The following is a 26,453-nucleotide window of genomic DNA, read 5'->3' as shown; positions in this document are numbered from 1 at the left end:
CTCGGTGTGGTGGAGTCTCCTACTTTGGAGGTCTTTAAGCAGAGGCTTGACAACCATATGTCAGGAGTGCTCTGATGGTGTTTCCTGCTTGGCAGGGGGTTGGACTCGATGGCCCTTGTGGTCTCTTCCAACTCTATGATTCTATGATTCATTCCCAACTCTTCTGGGGGCAAATTGTTCACTAGGAGCTCTCCCTGGTGCTGTCTTGCTCCATTGGTTCTAATGCGGAACCAGAACAGGACATTAATAGCCTGGCAACCTCTTGGCCTCACATACATTTCACCGGTTGTAAGGAAATAATCAAATACAGAATTATGTTGGTAATCCTGCAAATATGCTCATTGCAATTATTTTGCTATTGTCAGACACTACAGTGTGGAAAATACATCACCAGCACTCCAATGAAGAATTTAGTTGAGTCTGCAATCCTATGCACACTGCCCTAGAAGTATGCTCCACTGAACATATGCACTCCTGAGTAAATAGGAATAGCTTTGCTGCCATTGTATGAGACAATTTTATAGAGGGGCAAAGCAGGCAGAAAAGGCTGGTGAAGGAAAAGGAAGAAACAGAAGTGAAGATGGTTGAAACTAATGTATTATTTTGAAATAGCTGAATATTTTGCTTGAGGCCTCTAATAATTTTTATAATGCTATAAGAGGGTCACCTGAGAAGGAAGCTAATAATACCACCAATGCTATAACCATTAATTTTATAACTGACCTTCAGAATGCTCACACATGTATGATCTCAACACTGGTGCTTGTTCAGTGTTCTCTTAGCTAGGTGGGAGCTGCTTCACAATGAGGAAATTCCATGTAGCTTGGAGAATGTAAGTTTACGTGCCAATCCCATACAAAAGACTTGGGTGATCTGACTCGTTCCATGCGGCTGGGACACTGAAATGTCTTCCCAGGAAAGCAGCAGGAATTGTTCATAGATAGGTGGCTCCCACATGGCTAGCATAATGTCTAGATGGCACCCACCACACAAGAGAGATATAACAGGTAGTAGGAGAGCCGTTATTCACAATCTCAGCTCTCTGTCTCTCATATGTGAACTGCTAGTTGCTCTACTCCCAATTCCAAGGCATTTGCCAATTCTCCAGATCACTGGACTACTGCTTTCCAAGGTTTAGCAATCTGGGGGCTGGCATTGCTTCTGCGTAGTTCTGCAGAATCGCTCAGCAAGCATATGGTTAAGCCCTTAGGAGGGAGAGGCTCCAGGAGGTCTTCCCTGACTCAGTGTCCTCTAAGGAACTCCACATCTTATCTTCAATATGTGGAAGAGATGTTGTTAAGTAACTCCAGGTTGGAAAGTAATCTCTCCTAATATAATCTTCTTTCTCCTTTTACTTAGACATCGGTTTAATAATCCACAGGCTGTGTTAAGAAGTTTGAGCATGTCAAAATATTTATTGCATATGCCTACCTAGAATCACATGTGAATTCCATTTCCCACTCCTCCCACTTTAACCCTCTAAAATGTTTCCTCCTGAAAGCAGACTATTACTCTGGAGACGCCCTGCAGTTCAGAAAGTGAATGCATTAATTTGAAAAAGAAAAGCAATATTGTCTGCTTGAGCTCCTGCAGACAAAGCTTATTACTGCCACAAAGGCTAATGGAATGCTTTAAATTGAATTACAAGGATGGTTGTAGAGGAGTCATGCCTAAAGCTATCTATAATTGCTGCGGCCTTCTTGCTTTGCACTTTTTCTTCCAGCAGCTGTGAGATCAGAACTGATCACCCTGGGAGTTTCAGAGTAACAATTAGCTCTTAGCTGATACAAACTTGTGGACAAATCTAGACTGCAGACAAAGCTGGTTTAACAGTCATTCCCCCTCTTTGGGGAATCCTGGGAACTGTGATGCAAGCCAACCAGAGAATTTTCAGCATCCCCACAAAAGTACAATTCCCACGATATTTGGGAGAAGCCGTGTTTGTTAAAGTGGTACAAAATCTATGCAAGTTTATAGTGTAAACCTCTGCTAAGTGGCTGCCTTGTTGTCTTCAGACTTAAATCCTTCACAGACTTGTGCTACATGCACCTAAATTAATCTGCACCAACTCTGATACATTACCAAGTTCAGTACTTTCTAACATGGCTAATAAAGCAGAAATCCTTCTACATAACATCAATGCATCACCTCTATGCAATTCTTTTTTATTTTTTTTACTAATAGCCCCTTAATGCTGATTCCTTTGACCGCATTAGTCTGACTTCATCTGCTAACAACTCCAAAACAGTATCAATGAAACAATACTGAGACAAAGTGATAAAAGAAAATCCTTCTAAATTAGAATGAATAATTTCACTCCAAACAGGAATTGAGTAAATAGCACTGATCTTGACTTTAGCACTGATCGATAGTCTAGGCTATTATTTTCCATGAATCTATGCAAAGCAGTCATATTCACTCCAAAAGAAGAAAACTTAAGTTCTAAATATTTAGAAATACAGAATTACTAACTAGTTGTCTCAAGTGTCGCACAATGAAATGTCACAAGCAGCAATTTTACTTTTACTCAGCTCTTTCTCTCTCTTTTTAGATTTTCAAAGTATAATATTTTAAGGCAGCCAGAAAATCCCAGAAGGATTTGTATTTTACCAAAAGGAAATAAAAAGAGCTCTCATGTCAGAGAATAATAATTCATCTATTCTTCTAAATATTTCTTTACCTCCGCCTTTAACAGAGCACCTAACAATTTTCCGAGTAAAACCAATTTAATAATTCATCATAATACATTCTCTGCAAACAACAACAACAACAAACCAAGGTAAAGTTTTGCTTACCTGAAGCATTGTTGACCTTTTTGTGCCTTAACTTAGGGAAATACATTCTATATTCTTTCAAAAAAAAAACCCAAAACAAACCACACTGCACTGCTAAAGCTTACAAGTACCTTTTGAGTATCTTTTATACAGCCTTAATCTTTTTTTAAAAGCCCCATGTTCCCTAGGCTACCTTTAGATCTGTGTGAACTCAAGTGCAAGATATACTTGTACGTATTTTAATAGGGTTTCTGCCGATGTCAGGTGTAATTTCAAGTGGATACACAATCAGACCCACAAGGTACGATGTCACTGCTCAGTGAAGAGAAAATGTGCCAGTCTCAGAACTTATGGGTCATGAACAAGACTCCTTTGCTGAATTGTAAATAGACAAGGGTGTCTCCTTTGGCAAAAAAAGAGATGACTGAAAGAAGAAAGAGCTCACTCTATCACACGTTTCTGTGAGTAAGTACTGCTTTCATGGCTGTCAGCAGACACCTCGCTGTAACTCACTCCACTTCAAGAGATGCAGGCAGAGTTGCAAGGAAGCAGTAAGAGGAGGAGAATAACATAATGAGAAATTGTGACACCGTATTTCCATATGCTTCCTTTCTCCCCATCTCTCATTTAACAGCTTCCTAAATCACAGAGTAAACCACTGTGTGACAGAATCGGCTTTCTGGAGAAACCAAGTAGCCTTCACTACTTTGATTCTTTCAAGAAGCGATATATATATATATATATATATATATATATATATATATATATATATATAACCTTGAGAACTGCCGATTTTCTAGAAAACGGGAAAAAAAACACGGAGAAACCATTTTGAATCAAGTAACAAGTTAGATGGGTGGGAGTCACCTGTTAATTCCTTAGCATGAAAACAGTAACCCCACTGCAAAGGGTTCCTCAACCACCATAGATGTTTCTAGCACAGAGATAATGGCACATTATTTCAGCTTGGTTAAGGAGGTCTGCATGGGAAGAAGTACAGCTTATGCCATTAACTATTAGTGTTGGTTATCTGGGACAGGTGTGGGGAACCTCAGAGCCAATGGCCAACTGCAGCCCTCCACTTCCTTCTAACTGGACCTTGAGATTCTCCCTAGACCACACACCCCTACTTCATATCCTTCTTGAGTATTTTTGCAAGGGTGTAATGTGTGCTTTCTGTGCTCATGCTGCTTAGATGCCTAGATGGGAGGGGTGTGGATGTAGAAACTAGTCTACAAAAGTAAAATTCACATCTGCTGTTCTGCCATGTTTACCTTTGAAAAAAGATCAACCCCTATTTCTTATTCCTGATTATTGAACTGGGATAATATTTCCACAGCTTTACAATACAGTTTTAGAATATGAACACTAGACATCTCCCTTTAAAGATTCCATTCAACTCCTAAGGAAAACAGGAAACCACTGGGCCTGGAAGATAGACACTTCAGGAAAAAGCAAGGGTATGTAAACTTGTTGAAACAATTTCGTGTGTCTTATTGCAGTACATGACTCAAAGTCAGGACTGATTTCCTTTCAGAGCTCAAGCTGAAAAAAGAAAAGGAAATACAAAAGACAAACACTTTGGTTGAGTGTGCCAGATTGCCTTCTCACTGATAGACTTGAGACTGACCCAGTTGGCAGCTGTGCTGTCTCTGCAAAGCATCTAAAATTGCAGAAGAGGCCGGCTAGGTTAATTTATGGTGCAGGCAGCACGACCAGAAACATTTGGGTTGTGTTGACTTTTGAGACGAGAGGGGGCAGATAATGGAGCTGTTTTGAAAGGAAGTTGAGCAATGTTTGAGGTTGAATCCTGACAAGACAGAAGTACTGTTTTGGGGGGACAGGGGGCAGGCGGGTGTGGGGGACTCCCTGGTCCTAAATGGGGCAACTGTGCATAGCCTGTGAGTCATTTTGGACTCACAGCTGTCCATAGAGGCGCAGGTCAATTCTGTGTTGAGGGCAGCTGTCTACCAGCTCCATCTGGTATGCAGGCTGACACCCTACCTGCCAGCGGACTGTCTCACCAGAGTGGTGCATGCTCTAGTTATCTCTCGCTTCGACTACTGCAACACGCTCTGCTTTTGAAGGTGACCCAGAAACTACAATTAATCCAGAATGCAGTAGCTAGACTGGTGACTGGGAGAGGTCACCGAGACCATGTAACACCGGTCTTGAAAGACCTACATTGGCTCTCAGTAAGCTTCCGAGCACAATTCAAAGTGTTGGTGCTGACCTTTAAAGCCCTAAACGGCCTCGGTCCAGTATACCTGAAGAAGCGTCTCCAACCCTATCGTTCAACCCAGACACTGAGGTCCAGCGCCAAGGGCCTTCTGGTGGTTCCCTCACTGTGAGAAGTGAAGTTACAGGGAACCAGGCAGAGGGCCTTCTTGGTAGTGGCACCAGCCCTGTGGAACGCCCTCCTATCAGATGTCAAAGAAATAAACAGCTATCTGACGTTTAGAAGACATCTGAAGGCAGTCCTGTTTAAGGAAGTCCTGGTGTTTTAATGTATTTTTAATCTTTTGTTGGAAGCCACCCAGAGTGACTGAGGAAACCCAGGCAGATGGGCAGGGTAGAAATAATAAATTATTATTATTATTAATATTATTATTATTTGGTACCAAAGACACAGTTTATTTGGGAATGCATTCACCTCCACCAAATGTGAGCAGCAAGGAAAATGGAAAAAGTGGTGCTTCACTTTACTGGATAGCACCCACATCTGTATCATTATTTTACTACTACTATTCCTTCCAGCAGGCTTACAATCTAATCAACATGGTATAAAAAGAAAGAGGGAAGCAGATTCAGGCCTTCATTCTTAATGTTACTCTGAAGTTAGTGTGGAAGAAGCAATTCTGAAATCTCGAATGTAATCTGAGGCATATAACCATTCAAGAAATTTTAGTTATTTCTAGGCTTATATTTTAAACCTAGTTTACCCCTCATTTTGTTGCATGGTGACCTCTCACTGCACTCAATGGGGCACTGCAGCCAAAGACTAAAATAATGCATTTATTATCAATATTATTATTCTAAAAAATGTATGTCCTCATAACTTAAATACTCTTAAGGGCAGCTGAACACCCGAAATAAATAAAATATACAATTTTATCAGTAAATATTTTACATATGAATACAGAAATAGCATCGTCATGATAAAAAGGCAACTGTAAAGCTTTCCCCTAACATCTGGATTTTGTTTTTATGTTCGCTAAAATAAATGGCATTTATTTTTACCTGTTGTTAGCCGCTCTGAGCCCGGCTTTGGCAGGGGAGGGTGGGATACAAATAAATTATTATCAATTATTATTATTATTATTATTATTATTATTATTATTATTATTATTATTATTTTATTATTATTAAATATATCCCAATATAAGGAAAACCAGACTATCCTTATGCACAACATAAATAAGTAAGCTCTGTGGAAAAAAACGAATGCAAGATATGGTGGCAGCTGCATATGCTAAGACAATAAAGATTAAAAAAACAACAACTAAACAACAATGGAATTAATGCTTCTCACTCTCACTTACACTAACATCCTGATCTTTATAATTTCTGCCGGCTTATGTTCCTATAATAGCATGGTTACGTCATTGTCATGCCAGCTTAAGGCCCTGATTTGTGATACTGCATTGGTGCTGAAATGCTTCTGTTCCATTTTAAAGCACCCGTGAGCTGACACCGCAAGACAGTCTTATCTAACCTCTGCATGTACAGTGGTACCTCAGGTTACAGATGCTTCAGGTTACAGACTCCGCTAACCCAGAAATATTACCTCGGGTTAAGAACTTTGCTTCAGGATGAGAACAGAAATTGTGCTCCGGTGGCGCGGCGGCAGCGGGAGGCCCCATTAGCTAAAGTGGTGCTTCAGGTTAAGAACAGTTTCAGGTTAAGAACGGCCCTCCAGAACCAATTAAGTTCTTAACCTGAGGTACCACTGTACATACCAAGCTTCAACCAGACGGTTCTCCAGTCAGTTTACAAGAAGATAGAAGCAACAATTTTAAAAAAATCAGTATAAAAACAGACTAAAACAAGACCAAGTAGGTCCTGAATCACCGAGAAAAGATCCACCTGACAATCTCCTGAAGGTGCCACGGTGAGGCTAAATATTGATTTTCTGCCATCGGTGGCACAAAGTAGGCGTGATTGCAATCTGCTCTTACTTGTGTATCTGCCAGCATGATATTTTCTGCCACTTGGATTCAAGCCATTTCCCTATCTGCTTCAATGCCCCCAGCTCTCTAGTAAATTAGGAGCAAGACTCTGTGCACTGTGTGTGGGGGAACTTGCAAGTAATTGTGAAACAACTGGAATCATTTCTATATTCTACAGAGTAACTAGGGCTTTGAGAGAGCGCCTGCCATGCTAGCTGGAAACTCCCCAAAGACCCTAAAGAATCTATCAGATTCCATCAACCTTCAGAAACAAACCATTTTAACCACCCAGGAAGAGCAGAAGCAGCTGCAAGCCTAAGTCTCACCAGGAAATGGTCTGACCATGACAATGGGGTCTAGGAAGATTTTCATACTTCCATTTCAACAGAACTGCAATACTGAAAGAAGACTGTTAGTACAACGGTACCTCGGGTTAAGTACTTAATCTGTTCCGGAGGTCCGTTCTTAACCTGAAACTGTTCTTAACCCGAAGCACCACTTTAGTTAATGGGGCCTCCTGCTGCTGCAGCAGCGCCACCAGAGCACGATATCTGTTCTCATCCTGAAGCAAAGTTCTTAACCCGAGGCACTATTTCTGGGTTAGCGAAGTCTGTAACCTGAAGCGTATGTAACCTGAAGCGTATGTAACCCGAGGTACCACTGTCCTACATACTGTATTGGCCTGAATGTAAGCCTCCCCTCCCCCAAATTCCAATCGTGAAAAGTTAAAGGTCCTCCCCGGTAAAATCACTTCAGTCTCAGTCAGGTTCTCAAGTTAATAAAGAAGAGTGTAGTTTATTTCAGACACAAACAAACTTTAATGGCATTCCAAACATTGTTACTCTTTACTTTCTTAGTCTTATTTTCCTCTATCTCTTCTACCTCCCCTCACTCAAGAACCCACTGCCCTAACTATTTCCAACTGCCTGCCAACTGCTTCTCCAACTGCCTTTCCCAACCAACCCACCCACTAAAACCAACTAACTAACTCAAACCTCGGGGTAAGCCCTTTTATAATCAGGCAGGCTCCGCCTCCGGCTTTCCTATTGGTCTATATTTTTAACCCTTTCTCTCCCCCCTGTTCAAACATTTTCAAAGGAATGGGCAAACGCCACATCAACCTTACAGTATGCAGCCAGGAGCGGGGCAAAGTGGTGCCCGCCCCACACGGAGTCCCCCTTCCTCTCCCCCAAGGCCAGGAAGGGAGAGAGCAAGGAAGGGGGAAGGCTGCCAGCAACGCAGTGCAGCTCACCCCCCCACCCCCAGTATGCAGCCATGAGCAGCGAGGAATGGAGTGGCTTATATTCGGGAATTTTTTCTCTCTCCCCACTCCAGTTTTAAAGATGCAGCTTATATTCGGGTGCGGCTTCTATTCGGGCCAATACAGTAGTAACAAATGAGAAACAAGTGTACATTTATAAAATGACTGTTCAGAAAAGACCCTTATCTTTTATTTATTTAAACCACACACACACACACTACTACTACATCAGATAAGACATCCTTTACAGATTCTGAACGGAATCAAATCTTATCTCTCGAGTCTTAAAAAGCCTAATTCTAACAAGGTCAAAAAGAACAGAAAAGAGAAACATTTTTCTCTCCTAAAGCTGAACATTTCACTTGGGTTAAAAACAAAACCAATCATCTGCAGATTTTGTATCATGTTCTAAGAAATGAATATAGAAATTATTCTATTACTAAAATTATTTGATCAACTCTACCTAAAATAACAATTTACATCTTCAGAGAGAACAGTGTGATATAATAATAGTTCTTTATATGTTGTATGTGATGGGTGGCAACACCATAGGAGGGGAAAAGAAAATTGGAAGGATGATAAGCGTACATTTATCTCTCCGTAAGAAGATAAACTTCCATTCCGGAAGTCTGTTCTTAAACCAAAGTGTTCTTAAACCAAGGGATGCTTTCCCATAGCAGCGGGGGACTCCAGGAAGTGGAACATATTCTGCTTCCAAGGCAAAGTTCAGAAACCAAAACACCTACTTCCGGGTTTTTAGCATTCTTAATCCAAGTTGCTCATAAACTAAGTTGTTCTTAAACCAAGGTACCATTGTACTCATATTTGGATAGATCATTCTGACTGCTCTAACTCCAAAATGTTTTTTTTTAACTGCCTAGAGCACACATAATTCTCAGTTTGCCATAAGAGCCAAAACAGCATGAATTTAAGGCGGTAAAAACTCCTATTTGTTAGCAGAATCCATAACCGAAGCAGAAATGTCCTGCCAAAAGGGATGGTTCCAGTGCTACTTACACTGGATATTGAATTGAAATCAAACCTTTATTAGGCATTGTACAAATAAAACCATAAAAGAGAAAATAACATGTAAGTGACTTGAAATATATATAAAAAAGCAGCGGTAGGCTACATACATATATATATATATACATATAGAGTCAGTGGTTTTCCTTGTTAACCTGCTCCTTGGAGGGCTGCTACCAAAAACTCAGCTACCCCCGCCGTTACCCTTTGGTCAACGTCGGATAGGCAGAATCCCACACATTCACCTTGCTGGATATAAAAAAACCTAAATGGGAAAACAGGTACCAGAGTTCTGGACACCAAACTTCGGGAAACTCAGCCTCAGAATATTGTACTAGAATATAGCCCCAATAATGCAAACAAAACTATTGCGTCTTCAGCGTTTTTTGTCATATCAATTAAAGGCCAAAATAGCATGGGGGCCCCCTCATATTTATAGGAACGGCCACAGGTGTACAGGAGGAATTTTACTCTTTCCTTCCCTGCTCTGGTCCTGAGGAAGCTGTGGCTGTAGAGACCAATATGTGAGAGACATGTTTTACTGCAGGTGGGACAGATGAGGGCATCTGTTTTTGGTGCTACAGGTGCTCCATGGGGTTTCTTCTCTATGCACCCCTCCTAGTGGGTTGTAATGATTATGTGTGTGTCTAGTTCACAGCAGGGAGCCGCCGATCCACTGTCCCTCAGACCCGGGGGGGGGGGAGGGCTGAACTATAATTTTTTTGGGGAAATGAATGAATTCCTATGCCCCCAAAATAACCCAGAGATGCATTTTAAATAAAAGGACACATTCTACTCATGTAAAAACATGCTGATTCCCGGACCGCCCGCGGATCTGGCCCCCGGGCCTTAGTTTGCCTACCCATGGTCTAGTTCAATCTTAAAAATAATCATCTAAAAAGGAAATATAGATTCATCCAATTTCTGCCCTATCACCCAAAGGGAGGAATTACTGGAGTCAGAAAGAGATTCCTCCTAGGAAAACTAAAAACTCTTGACGATGCAGTTCCTAATCTGAGAATCACTCGGCAGCTCTCGGTGAGCTACTAATCATTTAAACAGTGAAATCAGATTTTCTGCATGGGCATGCTGCACATTGCAAATTCAAGAAGATGGACGATTTCCCTCTTTTGAGAAAAATGCACCCTTTTCATCTCAACCATCTTCCTCCAAATCTCATCACAGTTGCAGAATAGCATGATTGGGATTTTCCTTTCAGCCACATAAGGAACATTTACAGTAAAATGTCACTGACACACTGCAGCTATTCATCAAATAAAGTATTTCACATTTTAAAGCGGCTTCCTTTCTCCTGCTTACTCTTACCCCCAAAGCTTCTAACTGCAGGCAGAATACTCTAGACTAGAGATCACAGAATAGTGAACATACATCGTTAACAGTCAGTGACACCCTCTAGCTATAGTAATAAGGAGGCTATCAGTGGACAGTCTGGGGTAGCCTGACCTAGTGGAGAAGCACTGCATTCTCCATAATGGATTAACCTCCCCTGTTGTGTGTGATGCTTTGAAATGTACAAAAAAGGCACAGATTCTTGTAGCAGAAGAGTTCCATTTAACAAACAGTGAATTCTTGACTTTCCTCTATTCTCTTTGTGTGGTTATCTTATTTCATCGACAGAAGTGATTCCATAGATATCTCACGCAGAGACTAAATTGATACATTTCTGTTATTTAATATTTATAGAATGCATTTAGGTTGTCAAAAATAAGATTTATAATGAAATGCTAAAAAGTTCCCTCGCTGTAGCTTTCCTAATGTAATGGTGCTGCAATAATAAATCTATATCCCTCCCTCCCTTACTTATTACTCACAGTAAACAAAATGAACAAGAATTCATTTAAATAATCTATTTAAATCTGTACTGGTCAATCACTGGCTACCCTGAGAATATTTCTTTTACAAGCTTTGCCCTGAAGTATTAAAATCTAAGGCTGCTTACACATGATTGGAGTACTTGTTTTTTTTCTATGCAGCCCACACACTATCTAGATCTATTGCAGATTATTTGCTCCTGGAAGTACTTTTTGTACTTTCATTCCAAAAATATTTCTTTTACAAGCTTTGCCCTGAAGTATTAAAATCTAAGGCTGCTTACACATGATTGCAGTACTTGTTTTTTTTCTATGCAGCCCACACACTATCTAGATCTATTGCAGATTATTTGCTCCTGGAAGTACTTTTGTACTTTCATTCCAAAAATAAAAGCTCATTGCAGATTGATTCCTTGTCCGTTTGAAAACAGATGTAGGCAGATCTGGCAATAGGGGAGAGTATATCCACACCTGCCCAATAATGTTGTGGGTGAGTGTATACCAAGATCACAATCACTACTTCCTTCTTCATTCCCCTGGGGCATATTTAGGGAGTAGGAAGAAGTGTGGATAATATAATCAAGGGGATGATTTTCAAATGCCTATAAGGTAACCACACCTACCCATATGGGTGGTAAGATCTAGAATTAATCTATGTTGAAAGCAGCTAAAGCAGAGCATGAATGATTTCAGTGTGAGAAAAACTACATTTTTGTGCTACAAACAGATTAGCATGTATACAGCCCAAGTTTTTTTTTTTTTGAGTGTGGGGGGGTCTTTTTTGTCCTTTAGCTACGATAAAGATAGGACCAAGAGGAATGGAAATTCTGCAGATAATAAAGGGAGTATGACTTCTCTGAGCAGAGGGAGTTAACAGGATGACAAGAAAAAACAATATATACAGTTACAGGTAGGCAGCCGTGTTGGTCTGCCATAATAGGTTTGTTATTAGTATGAGCTTTCGTGTACATGTGGTATCTGAAGAAGTGTGCATGCACACGAAAGCTCATACCAATAAGAAACTTAGTTGGTCTCTAATGTGCTACTGGAAGGATTTTTTTAAAAAAAATTGTTTCAATATATACAGGTTTATATTTGATGCAGCCAAATGCATTGAAGGAACCTCATTAGCTGAGACTTAGCTCCACATGTCTTTCCTTATTCAAATTTGGAGCAGCATTGCATTAAACTTTAAATTCAAGCTGAGAATAGGTTACCTAAGATATTTCGATCTTAAGAACTTAAACTTTGTTCTCCCGCATAGATTGCATGGGTAGCAAAAATGAGTCAACTGATGGTGTTTCGGTAGAACATTTTTGTATAATGAAATTTTATGCTGCCAAAATAGAATTTGGGAATAAAATCCACAATACTTTTATTCAAGAAGATCCATCACCCATACCAATTTCTAAGATGGTTCCTTAGTATTCATTGATAAAATTTTATCATGGCTATGAATCCTCTTTATTGGGCCTTTGTAAATTTCCCCTGAGGAAAGATTTCACTTTACTCAGCGTTCAGTAAGTGCTATCTACAACCAAGACAAGCATTTCCATATTATTCCATTTAACCTTCACCACGGAATCTTTGGAGTAGGTGAGGATGTCCCTCATGACATTTTTCATTGCTGTTTCCAAAGAGGTTCAGTTAAAGTTACTCAGCTACAGGTAAGATATACCCTTTGATAAAATAAAGACGAATTATAACACCTAATTGGAAACAGCAGTGAAAACATTGTATGGTATTGTCTTATGGTGGTTTTTTATTATTATAGTTTGCTGTTGTTTGTAGTAACCCCTTTTAAGGTAACACCTGCTTTTTGTCATCTTAACAATAGTTTATGGGAGAAACGTAAAATTTGTTGTAAAAACCTCTTCACATGAACTTCTCTAAGCAGCACTGCTTCTTCATTGTTTATCTTCACAAACTGGGAACTTCCCAGGCTGTCAGGGTTAACTTATTTTGACTGGGACACAATTGTGTGCCATAATGGACCAATTAAATGTATTTTGAAAAATTGTTTGTCAGAACATTTATACACAGTTTAATATATCCAACATGGTAGTCATGGAACATGGTTTCGTCTATTTTTGGATAACCTGGATGTCATTTTGAAACAAAAAGTTGACTCAACATTTCAAAAATGCACGTATTTGGAGAACTGTTAAGACAATGTAACCAAATTTGGCACAATAGCCACTGAAGTTGAGGAGCTGGTTTTGGTCTGTGTTTGGAAACCATTGGGTGCCATTTTGAATCTAAACAGCAGCAATGCCAGACACTCCCTCCTAGTTAAAGTTAACACAATCTGTGGCCCTCCAAATTTCACTGGATTCCAACTCTAACAATTCCAGCTAGCATGGTCAATGGCCAGGGACATTAGGAACCAGTGTTTAATAACATCTGGAGTGCCACAAAAGTTGCCTACTCCTGGTATATACAGTCCTCTATAATGTTGGTGTTTTTTATTTAATACCCCAGGTTTAAAATACCCAACCTTGACCACCTGAATTCAGTGTGCCCTTTTCTAGAAATATTGTAAGCTGCTGTATTATTGTAATAGAAAGGTGTAGTATATTTTATCTAATATAAAAAATAACCCCAATGAAGTTGTAACAGGATAAAGAGCTGCAACATAACTTTACAAACACCAGTAGTCTGGCATAGTAATGCTACAAAACAATTAACAATTTTTCTTTTTTCCTGTTTAAACTATACAAAGTTTGAGGCAACTTCTTTGCCAACACTTCTTTAGGAGGACCTGATAGCTGACTACGTTGCAAAATTATATTTCTAGTCATATAATATTATTTCCTGAGTTTCAGCTGCTAATTTAATAATGGACAAATGACACTCAAAGCCAGGATGAGAATCTTCTATTTTAACTCTGCTCAATTATAATTTTGGACTCGGACCAAATGCTGAAATTATCTTACATGCAATCATTATTAAGAGTGATTTGATTGTTTTTCATGTTGACTCTCATTCTATAAAGCAAACCTGATTTCTAAAAGATCTAATGGGTAAGATAAAGCTAGGGATACTATATCTGTAACAGGGAAGCAATAATAAAAAAATTCCTTCCTGTAGCACCTTAAAGACCAACTAAGTTAGTTCTTGGTATAAGCTTTCGTGTGCATGCACACTTCTTCAGATACACAGTGTATCTGAAGAAGTGTGCATGCACACGAAAGCTTATACCAAGAACTAACTTAGTTGGTCTTTAAGGTGCTACAGGAAGGAATTTTTTTATTTTGACTATGGCAGACCAACACGGCTACCCATCTGTAAAGGGAAGCAATAGATATTAGTCCATAAGTGAAAACTAAAACTTTTGTCAGGTTAGGGGGCTACCTGGTCCATTTTGATATTTGATACAGAAAAAAGGGGATATGATCTTTAAAAACGTATAGAAGTCTGCATAACATGATGTGCAGTGTCAGACACATGATGCTTCTGAATGCCAATTGCATACAGCTGTTTATAAGCATCCTATAGGCATCTGGCTGGTCACTGTTCCTGGACTAGGTGTTTCCTTGGTCTGATCCAGCAGGGCTCTTAAGTCCGTAACAGAAACACAATGTGGATTTTGTTGATTGTGTAGGCCCAATTCCAGCTATGAGAAGATTGCTTTGTAGAACACCCATGCACATTTATGAGATTAGTTGTGCCTCTCTGCTGCCCATTGTAGAAGCCAAGCCCCCATCACCAACCTCACTGAAGTGAAGCTGACATACTATGTCCCCTGCCATCAGCTCACCTCTGAGCAGAGCTGTCCCAATGCACTTTCCTGAACATCTAGAGATCCTAAATGACTGAGACCTAGAACAATTTGTCATGGAGCTGACCAGAGGAATAGTGACCCTGGAAGCTGGGGTGGCACCTAAAAGCCGGAGCAAGATATAAATGCTGTTGAATTGACTGTGAGTAGTTATCTACTTAAAAAGTAGAGACATCACATTCCCAACAAAGGTCCGTATAGTAAAAGCTATGGTTTCCCCAGTAATGATGAATGGAAGTGAAAGCTGAACCATAAAGAAGGTTGATCGCTGAAGAATTGATGCTTTTGAATTATGGTGCTGGAGGAGACTCTTGAGAGTCCCATGGACTGCAAGAAGATCAAACCTATCCATTCTGAAGGAAATCAGCCCTGAGTGCTCACTGGAAGGACAGATCCTGAAGCTGAGGCTCCAATACTTTGGCCACCTCATGAGAAGAGAAGACTCCCTGGAAAAGACCCTGATGTTGGGAAAGATGGAAGGCACAAGGAGAAGGGGACAACAGAGGACAAGATGGTTGGATAGTGTTCTCGAAGCTACCAGCATGAGTTTGACCAAACTGCAGGAGGCAGTGGAAAACAGAAGTGCCTGGCGTGCTTTGATCCATGGGGTCACAAAGAGTCGGACACGACTAAACGACTAAACAAAACAGTTATCATAGTGCTATCAATTTCAATATATATGTAAATGAACAGTTGCTAATAAAAGCGAACACAAGTCATATTTCGATTCAAAAAGAAGAAACTTCTGGAGATTGGTAAAAATGAAGTTGAAACACAAAGTCACAAGGGTCAAATATCTCCAAAATGCTTGGAAATTCTTTAAAACCACAATATTAGAAGCTCAGCTAGAATGTATACCACAGATCAAGAAAAGTATCATTGAGATGAAGAGGATTCCTGTGTGGTTAATGAGAAGAGTCAAAGAAGCTATTAGAGGCAAGAAGGCTTCCTTTAGAAAATGAAAGCCTTGTCGAAACAGGAGAGCAAAAAAGGAACTCAAACTTTGGCAAAAGACATGCAAGCAGACAATTAGGGATGTTAAAAAAAAGAATCTGAGGTGCACATTACCAAAAACAAAGAGCAAGAGGGGAAAATGTTTTAAATTCAGTACTAGAAGGAAACAGGCTAGTGAAGTCAATGGACCATTGGGATCCACTTCAAAGCCAATACGTGCAATGTGCATGATACCAGATCAGTTCTCGCCTGAACCACACAGCATTCCAGCAGGACACCAGAAGATGGCCAAGGCTGGAGCTAGCTTGGAGCTTTGAGCAGTGCTGATTTCAGGCCATGGATATTCATACATTCATTACATCAATAATTCATGATTTCTGTTCAAGGATATTCATACATTCATTACATCAATATCTCTGTTCAAGGATATTCATACATTCGTTACAGCGGGAAGTGCAGTGAGAGCCCATAAAAATATTGTATGAATGAATCCATTACATAGGTGTGCTCCTGCCTTATAATAATAATAGTAATTTATTATTTGTACCCCACCCATCTGGCTGGGTTTCCCCAGCCACTCTGGGCGGCTTCCACAAAGACCAAAAATACACTAATATGTCATACATTAAAAACTTCCCTGAACAGGGCTGCCTTAAGATGCTTCTCACAATGAGGGAACTGCCAGAAGGCCCTTGGCGCTGGACCTCAGCATCCAGGCAGAATGATGGGGGTGGAGACGCTCCTTCAGGTATACTGGGCCGAGGCCGTTTAGGGCTTTAAAGGTCAGCACCAACACTTTGAATTGTGCTCGGAAAAGTACTGGGAGCCAATGTAGGTCTTTCAAGACTGGTGTTATGTGGTCTCGGCGGCCGCCCCCAGTCACCAGTCTAGCTGCCGCATTCTGGATTAGTGCCTTCATGGCACTCAATAAAAAGGTAATTGAGTTGAATTAAATCATATACGTTCAATTGATTACATAAGTGCTTGTGCTGATTTTCAGTATTTTTATCTGGACCTTACCACTCATGTTGATGCTTCTTACTACATAGGCTTGTTCAAGTGACTTAAGTGATTTTATGCCATAATAAATATAATCTCATTGGCTGTTTTCACTCAGTGGGCCAAGCACGATTCTATTTCTCCAGGAAAAAAGTTTTGTCAAGGTCAGCTAAGATATAACTAAATTTGACTAGGTAAGGGCAAAATTGTAAGCAGAATCTTTCTTCGGGCTATTCCATTACAACTCGGCAGAGCTGACTTTAGGGCTTTCCTGGGAGCTATACATCTAGATCAATCATGTACATCTTAATCTCAGCTGAGAAGAGTATGGCATCTCAGTGGTAAGGTCAACACAATTGCTGACATTTCTCTGCAGGATTAGAGAAGAACTTTGTTGTTCCTTCCTGATACCAGAGCGATGCAGTTTTAGACGAAATAAACTCCTCCAAGCAGTCAACCCATGACAGGAAATGCTTTGCTTGAAAAGTGATGGTGTGAATTAGTCAGTTGCGAAGATACTGCTGAAAGAATTATAAAAATGATCTGCTCACTTATATACACCATAACATCTTATCTCCATAGCATGTAAAATGCTTTACAGTGTGTGAAGGACACCAGGAGAGCATGCAAGCCACTTTATTCCTCTCTGGCCTCCTGATCTTAATCATCTGTGCTGGCATATCTGCCTACTATACAAAAACTGTACACTGCATTCTTGTGTCAGTGACTAAGTGCAACAATTCAGTCCAGCCTAAATTCTTATTTATTGTTGCACCAAATCTTATGATTGCAGTGCAAGGTCATTTCTTCACGGTTGTTTCAAGCCTTAATTATTCAGATCACAAAAAGGTATTATTCAGTGGATAGTAGCTGTGATTAAATGACTTCTCCCATAACCAAATCGGTGTAATAATAGACAATACAAAATGTACTTCCATTATATTCCACAATCTCCCAGATTCTTAATTCTCCCACCTCTACTAAATCACTTGTGCTAAGTCATTTGGAAATGCAAAACAAAAGAGGGTGTCTTTATTTATTTTGCTCATACCGAGTAAAAAGAAATTAGGATTAAAAATGGAGCAGTACTACTAAATGAATTGAAATGTATTTTCACTCATTTTCTGAAAGCAGTTAAGTTCACAAACGTGACTAAAATATTGGCAGAAAATTGTGTCTTTAAAAGCACAATTTACATTTTCTGTTTTTAAAGAAGGGCCCCACTAAGGCAGGCTTGAAATATCAAGAAATCAATGAAAAGTAATTAAGTTAAGTGCTCAATGACCTTGGAAAGACTCTGAAGGCAAACTAGGATGTGTAATAAATAAGAAAATATAAAGTAGCATAATATTACATTGTTTCAGCTTTCATGGTGTTTCCTGCTTGGCAGGGGGTTGGACTCGATGACCCTTGTGGTCTCTTCCAACTCTATGATTCTATGATTCTATGAAACATTTGGTATTGTTAACTTTAGTAAAACTAATTTTAAAGTCTTTAATTTAAAAGCAAAAAAGCAAAAATGATTTAGGCACTGAAAAATACCTGTGGTCAACTTCAGCGAAGAATATTTGATAAATGTACTATCAATTATTTGTTTTTTATTAGAACCTGCACAATAAATTATATTTCAATCATTTATACTTAATGAATAAGAATATACCAATCAAATCATCATTTAATATCATTCCTATGAGATGCTGACTTTTCTCAAGGCTCTTCCATACTTGCTCTTCATAGAAAATGCATACCCTGCTCTAATCTTCACTGTGGTCATGTCTTCTGGTCAACTTCCAATCTTGATTGGCCACCTCCAGTGTTGGGCATGGCCAGGCGTGCCAACTCTAGGTGGCAGAAGTAACACAAGTCCCCTCAATATTCCTTAGCAGGGGTTTCAGGACCCCCCCCCCAATATTGAGGGGGCGGAGGCGGCCAAAGAATTGTGAGCCGAGCATGGTGTAACATCAAAGACAGGCTCCTTCTAAGTGTGTGAGAGTAGCAGCTGTGGCCATTGAAGCTACGTGGCACTGGGCAAGGTCTCCCATTGACACACATGTGACATCACAGACATGTGCCACGTTTCTGGGCCCTACCAATCACTGGGCATGGCTAAAAGTAGCTCAGCAGGTTAGGACAGGTGGTTACTGTCCTCTTTCCTCTCATTAAATCATTGATTTGATGACTGGGGAGGGGGAAGATCTGCACCACCATTGTGGAGCTGGGGTCTTCCTAACCCAGTGCTATGTCCACCTTAATTTTTGCTGCTGCTGTCAAAACTTTAGGTAATAACTAATTTAGAATTGCCTTGTTGGGTTTGACCAAGAGCCATTTAGTTTAGTGTTCTGTTTCCTTCAGTGGCTAGTTAGATACCCCTGGAAAGCTCCCACATAGGGCAGCTGGAGAAGGCCTTCTTTTGTTGTTTGTCCCCAGGAAGTGGGATATTACTTTAGACTCTTTGTAAATGGTGGCAAGGGGTGGCGGCATTACTTGAGATGATCTCTCAGCCTATCCTAAGTCACAGGGTGATGAAAGAGACAGAATCACGACGGACACACTGAGTTCCTTGGAGGAAGATGGGATACAAATTTAATCAATCCATCAATGCATTCGCTTAGTCAAAGTGGCTTAGAGGCAGGAGCTTATGAGAGTGGCAGATGAAGCGTTCACACACACAGCGTTCACCTACACACACATATACACATGACCCTGGGCCTATCTTGTGCCATTGCATAGACTCTACCACTGTAGCAGACCAACTCCTGTTAGGTAAAGTCAGGAATAGAGCAAGTGGAAAGTACCTCCTGATTATTCAAATTATAGGCATCAGCTGCAGAGTATGCACATTGTGTGTGTGTGTGTGTTGCATGGTGGCAGACTCTTTTCTGACATTCTGAATATTCAACCAGTTGTTTCATGTAACACAATAGGGATTCCCCACCCCCTCAAATTGACTGTCTCAATGTGCTTTATAATTTTAACAGTCTCTGCCACCTCTCCCCCTTAGATTAAAACAGCTGAATTTATCCAAACCGCTAAGTCTGCCCCCAAAATCTTGAGATTAATTTGAGAGCCATTCCACTGGTTTTAGCATAATTGTTATTGATTCATGCTCAGGTATTTGGCACAAAGTCAATAGTTCACAAATTTCACCAAATGAGCCAAAACAAAACAAAAAACCCTGTTCATTACCTTCCATCATTCAAACATATTCTATGAAGAGGTAAGTCACTGCCAAACGGATAAAAAGATCATAAAATACAGTAGTAAGTAGCAAGGAAAAAGATTCAACTGCAACTAATTATTCTTAATAATTGAATCCCAAGTATGTACAGTGGTACCTCGGGTTACATATGCTTCAGGTTACATACGCCTCAGGTTACAAACTCCACTAACCCAGAAATAGTGCTTCAGGTTAAGAACTTTGCTTCAGGATAAGGACAGAAATCGTGCTCTGGTGGCGCAGCAGCAGCAGGAGGCCCCATTAGCTAAAGTGGTGCTTCAGGTTAAGAACAGTTTCAGGTTAAGTACGGATCTCCGGACCCGAGGTACCACTGTACAGATCAAAAATGCGGGAGTGGCTGTTCTGGCTTCCTCAGCCTCCATTCAAGAAATGCTTTAAGAATTAAACTACTGAAACTTGAAAAGCTTATCCTTCAGAAGATCTAGCCTCCTTATGATCTTTGACAAGATGCCTCTCTGGGAACTCATATGCGCTGACTTTTGATTGAGCAAGAGAGTAGGAAAAAGGAGGCTTATATACCACCTCTGTTCCCTTTGCTATCGGCCAAGGTCTATCAAAAGGCAAACACATGACCACATCTGCTGAAGCCTCAAATAAACCCGCCAGCGCTGCAAGGGCATCTCCTTCTAACATTTCAAAAGAGAAGCATTTAGAGGTCTTTTCAGAACTTGTTTCAACAACTGATCATCTCAGTTTAACATTCCTTTGTCAGTTCCAAGCCTTTCATCACAACTTCCTGCAGGACCAACACCCAATGACCTCAAAAAGGTAGGGTGCAATCCTGCACAGTTGAAATTCACACAAGCGCCTACCAAACCTCTAGAACAGCTCTAATGATCAGGGAGCAATGAACAGCAGGCTGCTGCTATCTGGCCAAGGGGAGAAACAGAAGTTCAGCTGTCAGAAGCAGAATCTTGATGTAACTTTAGTGTTTTTCCTTACTGGGGGTAACTTAAATGTGCCCGAGGTGTGTATTCTGGCACAACTCACAGCCCAACTGTGTAGCTGCCTCCCCAAGGAGCTGAAGCAACATAGCTGTCTAAATGCCAATTGTGCTAGGATGAAGCGGCAGAGGACAAAGCAGAAAACACTCTTCATTTTTTGCAATTACCTCAGCTGCTCTAGTTTAGATCTCTGGTTTCAAGAGATCTAAACCACGGGTAGGCAAACTAAGGCCCGAGGGCCGAATCCAGCCCAATCGCCTTCTAAATCCGGCCCGCGGACAGTCCGGGAATCAGCGTGTTTTTACATGAGTAGAATGTATCCTTTTATTTAAAATGCATCTCTGGGTTATTTGTGGGGCCTTCCTGGTGTTTTCACATTACAGTGGTACCTCGGGTTAAGTACTTAATTCCTTCTGGAGGTCCGTACTTAACCTGAAACTGTTCTTAACCTGAAGCACCACTTTAGCTAATGGGGCCTCCTGCTGCTGCCGCGCCGCCAGAGCACGATTTCTGTTCTCATCCTGAAGCAAAGTTCCTAACCTGAAGCACTACTTCTGGGTTAGCGGAGTCTGTAACCTGAAGCGTATGTAACCTGAAGCGTATGTAACCCGAGGTACCACTGTAGTAGAATGTGTGCTTTTATTTAAAATGCAGCTCTGGGTTATTTGTGGGGCATAGGAATTCGTTCATCCCCCCCCCCAATATAGTCCAGCTCCCCACAAGGTCTGAGGGACAGTAGACTGGCCCCCTGCTGAAAAAGTTTTCTGACCCCTGATCTAAACTGTAGAGCTGCAGCCAATGAGAATCTTACCTTACCAATCAGTAAGAAACAAGTGAACAACTATACAATTATAAAATGTTAATGAATTTCATACAGTATATAAAGTATAGATGAAGTAACAAATAATGCTTGTAATGCTTGTCAAAACATAAGATAATCACATATGGATTTACATCAGGTAGTCATAAATTTAGATTCCGTATGTGACTGCTCTTTCAATATTGTACTCCAAAAAATTAGTGGCATGACTAAATCAATGGCATTTATTCTGGCTGTTAATTGTACGACTGGTCTGTTATTCCACAATCTAATATTGTGCATTTGGTTGCACAAATAGTAATAGTAATAGTAATAATAACAGATTTAACATAAAAAAATGATCCTTAAAAACTTCCCTAATCAGAGCTGCCCTGTTATGCTGAATGGTTATGCTGAATGTTTGTCCGTGGCTTATAAAACTGTCCATGCTCATACAAACACATATTAAAGAAAAAAACTTCTGTAGAAACTTGGCATGTCACACAAATCTGACAGATACGCAATTGTCAATTAAAACCTGGAGCAGAAAACCTCATCAAAAATTTGTGAAAGTGGGTCTTTTCCTCATTCCATATCCATTCCACAACTCTCTCTTTGATTTCTGTATGATGCATTATTCACCGAATTGTTAATATGCAGGAGCAAAAATCAGTCCTACTGTATTCCCTCTACTCTGAACAAATCCAGGCAGAGCTATGCACCCAAGAGACAGCAAAACTTAAATGACCTAGATTCAACCAAAGTTTAGAAAGAAAATTGTTTTTTAAAACTCCTTTGATCCAAGTATTCAAGGAAAAAAGATAGGAAGAAAATGAAAAGATGAAAGTAAGCTAGTCATTGTCCTTGGAATTCATAACATGGTTGGCATATTATATTATCATTTTTAAGGGAATGTAGTGTGTGTGTGTGTGTGTGTGTGTGTGTGTGTGTGTGCAGGAACAAGATGAAATTCAGTCTTGTTTCTCTATTCCATTTTCTGTATGATAGATGCCCCAGTGGTATTGTAATACATTCTTTAGTTTAATAGTCTGGCTAAGATATAAAGAGCAGCATGTTTCTAGCATCATTTTCTTATTGAAACACATTTGGAGGAAGGACGGCTACAAGAAAAGGAAATGGTGTACATGCTACACCAAATCTGTCATTAGCATGAAAATTCTCTACCAATCAGTCTCATGTTGTGAATCATGAGGGAATATGCTAAGTGAAAGAAGACCCTCCAATTTCCTTTTCCCATCATTGATTTTCTGATTTATCATATTCACCTTCCTGATATCCTCATTTTAGAAGGGAAAGGTTCCGGTATTACTCTTATCGTCTCTAAAGGTTTTATTTGCAGATGGCTACACTGTTCAGTATCAACTGTAGACAGCAAGGTTGGAAATGTGGGAACATCAGGACCAGGAGATTAATGTTATTATTTTTAAAACCCTTGGCAAGACAAAGCATTTGAGATTTCTTGAAAATATAATTGTGTATAGTCTTCCTCAATGGAGCTACAATGACAGATACAATTGAGATGGCCCAGGAAAACGTGAAGTATATATATATCTTCCAGTGACAGAGTTACCATTAAAAAAATGACACATTTGTTCGGTGTGCTTTTTTTTGTCTGATGTAGACAATGCTTAAGGTATGCTTTAGGGTAGGGAAGATTTTGGAGTACATTACCTCCAGGCACCTTTCTACACAGGATCTCAGTAAGCCTATTTTATTTTGGCATTTAGTTGAGAAGCTGATCTCCCCTACTGTAATCTCAGTTGACACAGAAATGAGTCAAGGAACGAAGCTATCACTGGGCAGAAATCATAAGTATTTTGGATTCTGAGTCAGAGGCGAGATCAAATGATAAAAACAAACACGAAATTAAATGTTTTTAATTAACATCCATTTATAATCAAATAATGGGCTGTTCTTTGGGTATTGTACACTTTGTCCTGTTTGACCAATACAGTGGTACCTCAGGTTAAGTACTTAATTCGTTCTGGAGGTCCATTCTTAACCTGAAACTGTTCTTAACCTGAAGCACCACTTTAGCTAATGGGGCCTCCTGCTGCCATCGCGCCGCCGGAGCACGATTTCTGTTCTCATCCTGAAGCAAAATTCTTAACCTGAAGCACTATTTCTGGGTTAGCGGAGTCTGTAACCTGAAGCGTATGTAACCTGAGGTACCACTGTAATAATAATAATAAATAATAAATTTTATTTATATCCCGCCCTCCCCAGCCGAAGCCGGGCTCAGGGCGGCTAACAACAATCAAATAATCAAACAGTAAAATAGTTACACAATCTAAAAATATTTCATTATAAAAATTAATTAAATCAAATTGAAGGCAACCAATTAAGCAAAATTCTGTGCAGGTTGCCAGAGGAGGGAGTCAGGCTGCGCCCTGACCAAAGGCCTGGTGGAACAGCTCCGTCTTGCAGGCCCTGCGGAAAGATGTCAAGTCCCGCAGGGCCCTAGTCTCTTGTGACAGAGCATTCCACCAGACTGGAGCAGCAGCCGAGAAGGCTCTGGCTCTAGTTGAGGCCAGCCTAACCTCTCTGAGGCCTGGGACCTTGAGGATGTTATTATTTGCAGACTGTAGGTTTCTCTGTGGGGCATACCAGGAGAGGCGGTCCTGAACATGAACATGCATAGGGAAGCTCTAGTAGAAAGGCAAGTGTCTACTGCTATAAGCTTGACTATGCTCATTGGAAGAAGGTACCAAGTACAACAGACAGACAGACAAACAACCAAACGAGCAAATCAGAATTTGCAGCTTGGCTGAGTGGCAACTCCAGTAGAGATCATCTAAGACTTCACCCCCTTATTTCAACTCCGGCAGTGATTGCTACAAATCATTCAGTGCTATGTGACAATAATGGACAATAACAACACATCGAAGGCTGTGTGTTCCCAAAATAAGATGGTTCTTCATTTTTATTGTTGTTGCAAGATCTCCACATCTGTTTGCGTGCACATATTCTAATCATCATTCAGGCAAGTCTCTCTTTTAAGGGGGGATCAGATCTGATTCTTGCAATCCCATTAATCACGAAGCAAAGCAAGCTGTTTAACTAATCAGGATAGGGGTTTTTACAAGTCCTTTAATTTAATGATTCAATTTCTGCACCATCATGGGCATGCTGGGCCCTTCCATCATTGTCACTTTCTGAGCAAGAGGAAGTGAAAAGTGTTTCATTTTTAATGACTACTTAATTAAAGGCAAGGGTATAACAGCACAGCAGTTTCTGTCACACCAAGTCACAGTGCCAGTGGTACCTTGGTTTAAAACCAAAGGACAAACTTGCTGCAATAAGAGTGGAGCAACAGACACCCCAACAGTTCACGGCAATTGATAATTATTCCTACTGGGTCAGAAGCAATGTTTTGAAAATAAAGACCTATGCTTGGCTATCATCTACCATATTTTTCGCTCTATAAGACACACCAGACCACAAGACACACCTAGTTTTTGGAGGAGGAAAACGAGAAAAAATATTCTGAATCTCAGAAGCCAGAACAGCAAGAGGGATCGCTGCGCAGTGAAAGCAGCGATCCCTCTTGCTGTTCTGGCTTCTGGGATAGCTGCGCAGCCTGCATTCGCTCCCTAAGACGCACACACATTTCCCCTTTTTAGGAGGGAAAAAGCGAGTCTTATAGAGCAAAAAATACGGTAATCTATGAAAAAATTACAGACACAGAACTTTAAATTAAATTAGAGAAATGCATACCAGAGAATACTTCAAAACAATCACCAGCTATACTTCAAAACAAATGGAGTAGTATGTTTTGCTGTATACTTACAAGCTTAACTATTAACGACAAATTTTAGTTTTGTGTTATCTGTGTTACAAAATATGGAACGGGGGGAGGGGGGGTTTGTCCAAGAACACCTTTTTCTCATCAACAGGAGCACAGGTCGTTGTTCACAGACAATCCTATACCTCTGCTCACCAAATGACTTCACTAAACTATAACTCTAGGTAAAGGTAAAGGTACCCCTGCCCATACGGGCCAGTCTTGACAGACTCTGGGGTTGTGCGCCCATCTCACTTAAGAGGCCGGGGGCCAGCGCTGTCCGGAGACACCTCCGGGTCACGTGGCCAGCGTGACAAAGCTGCATCTGGCGAGCCAGCGCAGCACACGGAAACGCCGTTTACCTTCCCGCCAGTAAGCGTTCCCTATTTATCTACTTGCACCCTGGGGTGTTTTCGAACTGCTAGGTTGGCAGGTGCTGGGACTGAGCAGCGGGAGCACACCCCGCCGCGGGGATTCGAACCACCGACCTTTTGATCAGCAAGCCCTAGGCGCTGAGGCTTTTACCCACAGTGCCACCCACGTCCCTAACTATAACTCTACTTACATTCTATTTCTCATTTGTCTTAGGCTCATTTTAAAAGAAACATCCATTGCATAGGGGGAAATGAAATGTGAAGGATAGTCAGGTGATTAGTACTTTCAAAGGCAGGCATGGAGATCTGATTGGCCTTTTTGCTCAACCATCTGCTCAAAAACTTATCTGTATCCATGAACATTTTAAAAATGAAGGCTGCTATTTTCAGGATGCTAACAAGAGCTTTTGGACTGCAGGTCCAGTTGTATGTATGGTACATGGACTGTAAGATACTTTTCAGTGGGACTTGATGAAGGACAAAAAAAGTGTGTGTGT

The 26,453-nt window shown here is 40.5% G+C and overlaps 2 protein-coding genes across 19 annotated transcripts in view; one reads left to right on the top strand and one right to left on the bottom strand.

The window, feature by feature from the left end:
• NRG1 (neuregulin 1) overlaps positions 1-26,453 on the bottom strand; it is a 499,123-nt gene that overhangs the window by 31,029 nt on the left and 441,641 nt on the right. Inside the window, exon 1 of one of the 18 annotated variants that reach the window (XM_082204826.1) lies at positions 6,861-7,280. The exons of the other annotated variants lie outside the window; for them this stretch is intronic. The gene's annotated coding sequence lies outside the window, so the exon portion shown is untranslated. Of the gene's footprint in view, positions 1-6,860; positions 7,281-26,453 lie in introns of those variants that run through there. 18 annotated transcript variants of the gene reach the window in all.
• Positions 1-26,453, top strand: part of LOC309522059 (uncharacterized protein) — a 128,852-nt gene that overhangs the window by 85,017 nt on the left and 17,382 nt on the right. The window contains exon 1 of the transcript XR_014214820.1: positions 7,790-7,964. The gene's annotated coding sequence lies outside the window, so the exon portion shown is untranslated. Of the gene's footprint in view, positions 7,965-26,453 lie in introns of the transcript that reaches the window.

Source organism: Podarcis vaucheri, assembly GCF_965113315.1.
Source record: "Podarcis vaucheri genome assembly, chromosome: 17".
NCBI lineage: Eukaryota > Metazoa > Chordata > Lepidosauria > Squamata > Lacertidae > Podarcis > Podarcis vaucheri.
The sequence above is the reverse complement of the archived record's forward strand: the minus strand, read 5'-3'. Positions and strand labels throughout refer to the sequence as shown.